The following is a 6595-nucleotide window of genomic DNA, read 5'->3' on the forward strand; positions in this document are numbered from 1 at the left end:
ACACACCAAGGGAGGTCAAGGGAGGGTACTAGATGAGGAAGAGTTTGGGAAGGGGAGAGAGTACAGGAAAGAGATCTGAAATTTGGGGACAGGGGTTAGGTGAGCTAAAAACCTAGGACAATGGAAACTCCCAGGAATCTGTGAGGGTGACCCTAGCCAAGACTCCTAGCAATTGGGGATATGCAGTCTGAATCAGTCATCGTCCAGTGGAGGGACTCGGACAACAACCCAGCCGTAAAACATTAGATCCTAAATGTCTCCTGCAAACAAGATGAGTATAGGTAAAGATGGAACAGTAATTGACAGAATAAATAACCATTTGTTGGCCCAGCTTGAGAGCCATGCCATGAAAGAGAGACCACCCATGACACTATTAATGATAATCTGATCTACTTTCAGAAAGGTGCCTAACTTAACTGTTATCTGAGAGGCTTTGCCCAGCCAACTGATGGATACACATGCAGAGACCCGCAACCAAACATTAGGTGGAGCTCAGGGAATTCCATGGAAGAGAATGAAGGAATGAATGCACCAAAGAGGTCAAGGATACCACATGAAAACCACAACTAACCTGGGACATAGAGGCTCACAGAAACTGAACCACCAGAGACCTAGGGATGGAGCTAGGCCCTCTGCAAATATGCATTTGTGCAGTTTGCTCTTCATGAGGGACTCCTAACAACAGGAAGAGGAGCTGTCTCTGAATTTGTTGCCTTCCTTTTGTTCCCTTTCCTCTACCTTGGCTGCCTTGTGCAGCTACACTAGAAGATGCTGCCTAGCCCTACTGCAACTTGACAAGCCAAGTTGACCTCTCTTTTTCTGAGCCTTTTCTTAGGAGAAAGGAAGGATGGGAGGATGCAGGGATGGAGGGCAGAGGGAGGAACTCCAAAGAGAAAGAGGGAGCAAGATCAGATCAGGATAAATAAATTAATTAAAAAAAAACTATAAAAAGTTAGGTTACGGGCTGAGAAGATGGCTAAGATAGAAGTGCCTGCTGCATAAGCATTAGTTTAGACACCCAGAAACCTCATTTAAAAAAAAAGAAATGGCACAGCAGCACAAGTCTGTTGTCTAGCTTGTGCATTTGAGGACAGAGGGATCTCACGAGCTCACTATCCAGCCAGATTCAGTGGAAGACCCCATCTCAAAAAGTAAGGTAGACAGTGATAGAAAAAGACATTAACATCCATCTCTGGCCTCCACAGTCACATGCAATCATGCAAGCATTTTCACTCATGTGTATATGCACATACACATGAACACATATATGCAAATTTGCTAAATGACCAAAATGACACAAAATAAACATATGTAATGCAAAGGCATATGTGAATCTGTTTCGAGTACAAAGAAAGCTTTATACTCCAATAGCCTACTTCTTAGCCAACCCGTTATCTATATTCCTCTTCCTTCTTTCTTTCTTTCTATTTTTTTCTTTTTTGTTTTTTTCAAGACAGGGTTTCTGTGTGTGGCCTTGGCTGTCCTGACTCAGTTTGTAGACAGACAGGGCTCAAACTCACAGTGACCCACCTGCCTCTGCCTCCTTGAGTGCTGATATTAAAGGTGTGCGCCACCACACCTGCCTGCTATCTATATTCTTAACTGGATTGACCAATTACAAATTCCATACTCAAAAGAACCTATCACACAAAAAGTTCACCTTACCTCATCTAAGTCTTGGATATAACTGGCTTTTTCCTCAAACCCAACTGGCATTGGCTCACTGTAGGGGATCTCACTTCTTCATACAGCTTGGTATTCTCTCTCTGGATACCTTCCGGCAAAATCATCTATAAGTACAAAAAATAAAATTCCAGTAAGAAAAATTAAAGTCTACTGCTCTCATAAAATTTTAAGTTAAATTAGAGAAAAAGACAAAATGTTACTGGCTTTATAACATAGTACTAGCAAATAAATCCAGCTAATTTAAAGAAAATAAATCTAAATAAAAGAAAAATAAACATAAACCATCTCCTTAAACATTCAGTAGTCAACTGTCTCCTAGGATATATAGATGTAATTTGTTGAACTTAAGAGTACATACCAGCTATACAGTATTCTTGAGGACAAAAGTACTGTCCTACCCAAAATAATATATAATATAGTCAGTGATACAATAACTCACCAATACAAATTGAAACAATAAAAAAAAAGTTAAATATGTTTTGAATTGGAATATATTTCAGGAACTTAAGATATACTACAATATCCCATTTTTTTCCTACTATTTTAACATATAACTTAACATATTGTATCCACTAGTAATATATTCAAGGACACAAGGAAAATCTATGCTAGCATTTGCTCAGAAAATACCTGTTTCCAAAAGTGGTTATATTACTAGGACATACCTTGGCACCAGCAATGAATGCTGATGTCTCTCGGGCCTCAGCCTGGGAATCATAAACATGAGGATAACGAATTTTTTCAACCTCTTTCTCTCTCTGCCTGCCCAAAATTGGAGCACTTCTAGCATTCAGAAGTGCCTGTTCTCTGTAATAAATAAATAAATAAGAGGACACATTTGAAAAAATTAAGCCATATACAAATTAAAGGCCATTATAATTGCTATTTCAAGTAATCCTTTAAAAAAAAAAAGAACTTTAACTACAAATGGAAGATATTAGCCACTAAGAAGTTTCAGGGTAAATAATAGGCTTTGAGTATATTTCCAATTGCTACTTCTATACAGTAGTCAGTAAGGCTGACCTAATTTTTTTTTTCATTTATTTTCACACCATAAAGATGTATAAGTGATAAATACCACTTTTTCAATGTTTAAATATAAATCAGTAGTTCTCAATCTTCCTAATGAGGTGACCCTTTAATACAGTCCCTCCTTTGTTGTCATGACCCCAACCGTAAAATTATTTCACTGCTAGTACATAACAATAATTTTGGTATTGTTATGGATTGTAATTTAAGTTTTGTTTTTGTTTTTGTTTTTTGTTTTTTGTTTTGGAGATAAAGGTTTGCCAAAAAGATGACAACCCACAGGTTGAGAGTTGCAAATTTAACTGACCACAAAACTCATATTTATTTTTCTACTTACAAATTATATTAAAATAAAGTATCATTAAATTGAAAAAGTAAACAGATGCTAAACTATATCCATGTGGCCATTATGTAATATATACTGAAAAGTATAAAAAAAAACAACCTAGACAAGCCCATCTCTGCAAATAAAGTGTCTCACATGAACACAATCAAGACTTATTCTAATTAAAGAGTGACTTTTATTTCACCAAAGAGAATCAAGTTGTAAGAGAATCACCAAATTACTTAAAAGCTAAAGAATGACAGGTAAAACTACACCACTTGTATGATTTCAGCATATGATGTTTACTACCTCTGTATCCGGAGTTCCTTAGGATCAAAAGACAAAATTCCTTCTCCAGAAACTTCCCCATCTTCTCCTGCCTTTTTTTCTCTTCTAGCATTTTTTTTTTTCGCGGCGGCGATATTGTTTCATTAACTGCTTTTCTTGTTCAGACTGAATAGTAACTTGACATCCATAATTCGGCTTTGCATTCTCTCCTAAAATTTTTTTACAACTATCTGTGAAGTAATTAAAAAATATAATGAATTATAAATAGCAGACATGACTTGACCTTCATGAAAACCATTTTGCCACTCCAAACACATAACAGAATCCAATTTTCTAACAACTTCTTTTTTTATAGCTGGTTTACTCAATTACATGTTTAAGGGTAGTCTTAAAAAAATAGTATCTATATAATATTGCATAGTATGGAAAAGCAAGCAAAATACTATAACAATACTAGGATCATATAATTTGAAGTAGCATCATGAATGCAAAATTTAAATTTCATAGTTTTAAAATAATTTGTTCAAATTATTTAAAATATATAATTATGAATTTCAGTTGCCATTACCATTATTATGATAAAGTAACAATCTGTTAAATATTAAATACAACTTTCCTCTAAGAAATTAACCTTGTTATACTTGTTATTCACTTACTACTTTTCATAGCTTAGAACATTTCCACAGAGAATGGTAAAGCAACAGTACTGTCCACCTTCTTATAAAAATGGAGCAGACACAGATCAACCAAAACTCACTGCTTAGGAAGTATGAATTGGGTTTGTGTGTAGGCACCTCAATATTCAGGCTGTTTTGCCGAAAGGATTGCTTTCTGTGTTTAAACTCTTTCCAAGTATATACAGTCCTAAAGGAGCTAAAAGAACTGTCACTAAAAGGAATCAAAGTCAATAGGCATTTAGTATTGAGGAATCAGCACAACTAGGCTAGGTAGACAATGCCAAATGAGATTTGGTCCATACTCTGAACAGAGCACAGGCACAAGTTATTTTATCAAAAGGCAAAATTCAAGGCAGACCAGGAAGGTGTTAAACAAATCACCAAGAAGGAAAAACATACTTCAAATCCATTCCTACTCAAATCTTGAAATTTCTCTGGCAATACATCCTTACATGAAAAAAGGAAGCATTTAATTTCCAATCACATGAAAAACTCCTATAATGTTGCTTTATCAGCATTAGAAAGGACCATGTTTCAAAAGTATAAAAAAGAATTTCATTTATAATAAGGTGAAACTGTATGGCTATTACCAAAATACTTTACTATTTATCTTATATGCCAGACTTACTATGTAACAGAATTTATAATTAACTTTCAATGTCAAAAAAATCCATATTCTTGAAGCTTTCACATGTACTGAGAATTTTTTAAAAAGTAAAACTGACTGCAACATCAACAAATCAGCAATATAGATATGAAAAAGAATATTTCAAGAACATGAATAATGCCATCCTCTTATGAGAGACAACTGCTAAAACACTTTGAAATGTAAAAACATACATTAGATAGTATAAGAAATGTTATGTACTAGTGTAACTAATATTTTGTGAGAAATAGATAGCAACAAAACACTGCTATACATACTGATCATCCAAAGTAAAAACAAATTCATAAGAAAATATGTCACTCACTGAAAATTTTTTAAAGTCTCAATCAACAACCCTGTAAAACTAAGCATAGTAAATACAACAATGATTTTTTTTTTTAAAGTCAGTTTTAGATTAAATACATGGTATTTCTTTTTTGGTTATGCTATCTGTGATGACTCACAAGCAGAGACAAAATAACTGTAATAGCAACTGTTAGATAAAATAATTGAAGAATAAAGTAGAAATTTATGTTCTTATAAAACCTAATTACTCCAGAAAAGCCTGGTATAATATTCAAATGATAGCATATACTAATTTAATTTGCATTTTAGATATATCTTTTCTAAGTTTTAAAAATTTTCACATAATATTATATTCTTTGCCTTCCCCTATCTCCTCCCATATACCTCCTTATACCAACTTCACATTCTTTCTCTCTGTCTCTTAAGGGAGGGGAACTTCCTACCAGGATGTAAATTATATAAATTAATTAATGAAAAAAATTAATAGAAGTATGAATAGTTTTTAAAAAAGTAGTAACAAAATCAAGCACTAAAGGGCAAATTTAATTCGCAATTACCCTCATGATAGAGCCCTCTGCTTAGGCACCTAACATTTCCTTGTTAAAAGACTGGAGATAGATTAGGGTAGATGTTTATCTTGATTTAAAAAATCAAATTCATTAAGACACTAGAAATTCTAAATGAAAGTAAGCCATTCTACCTATATGGTGATTTTTATAAAACAAACAGACAAACAAAAAGTTAATATGGTTAATAATTTTCTTGGTTAAAAAAACTTTAATAATGAAAAGGTGTAATTTGGTACTTAAGAGAATTCTGAAGTATCATTAAATGTATAACGTATTAAGCTATAGAAATGAATGTTAACTGTAGTGAAGTAGGGTAAGAGATCTTTTCTTCAAAATATTTCCATAACCTATTAAAACATTTTTAAGAAAAAAATACTTATTTATTTGTATATGGGTTGTGTGTGTATGCATATGTGTGTATGTGTATGTGTGTGTGTGTGTGTATGTTTGTGTGAAAAGACAATTTGTAGAAGTCACTTTTCTCCTTCTACCACATGACCCAGAAAATCAACTCAAGTTGCTGGAAAACATATTTACTGCTAAGATATTCACTGGCCCAACCCATTAAAAATTTTTAAGGAAAATAATCTCTCATTCAGTATAAAACAAAAGCCTACTTAAAAAGAAACCTTTAAGAATATGCAAGTTCAAATATGAGGCATCAGAGTACGTGTGAAAGTCAAACCCCACTCTCCACTCAACTGTGGAGAATGTTCTGTCCATTGGCTAGATTTGGGTAGTGCCCCCTGGAGGAGGAGACCTGGTGGCACTAAGAGGAAGGACAGCAGGTTACCAAGAAGAGACTTGATACCCTATGAGCATATACAGGGGGAGGAAGTCCCCCTCAGTCACAGTCATAGGGGAGGGGAATAAGGGGAAAATGGGAGGGAGGGAAGAATGGGAGGATACAAGGGATGGGATAACCACTGAGATGTAACAATAATAAAAAAAAAATTTTTTTAAAAAGGGGAAAAAAGAATATGCAAGTTAAAGTTTTTTATTTAAGTAAACAAATTTGTAAGAACATAGCTATTCATAAATAGCAACATTAACAATAAACGAATATAGA

General features: G+C 34.0%; 1 pseudogene; it reads right to left on the bottom strand.

The window, feature by feature from the left end:
- LOC127186311 (activating signal cointegrator 1 complex subunit 3-like) overlaps positions 1-3580 on the bottom strand; it is a 47857-nt pseudogene extending 44277 nt beyond the window's left edge.
- Between the last annotated feature and the right edge of the window lie 3015 nt (positions 3581-6595).

Source organism: Acomys russatus, unplaced genomic scaffold, assembly GCF_903995435.1.
Source record: "Acomys russatus unplaced genomic scaffold, mAcoRus1.1, whole genome shotgun sequence".
Classification (NCBI taxonomy): Eukaryota; Metazoa; Chordata; class Mammalia; order Rodentia; family Muridae; genus Acomys; species Acomys russatus.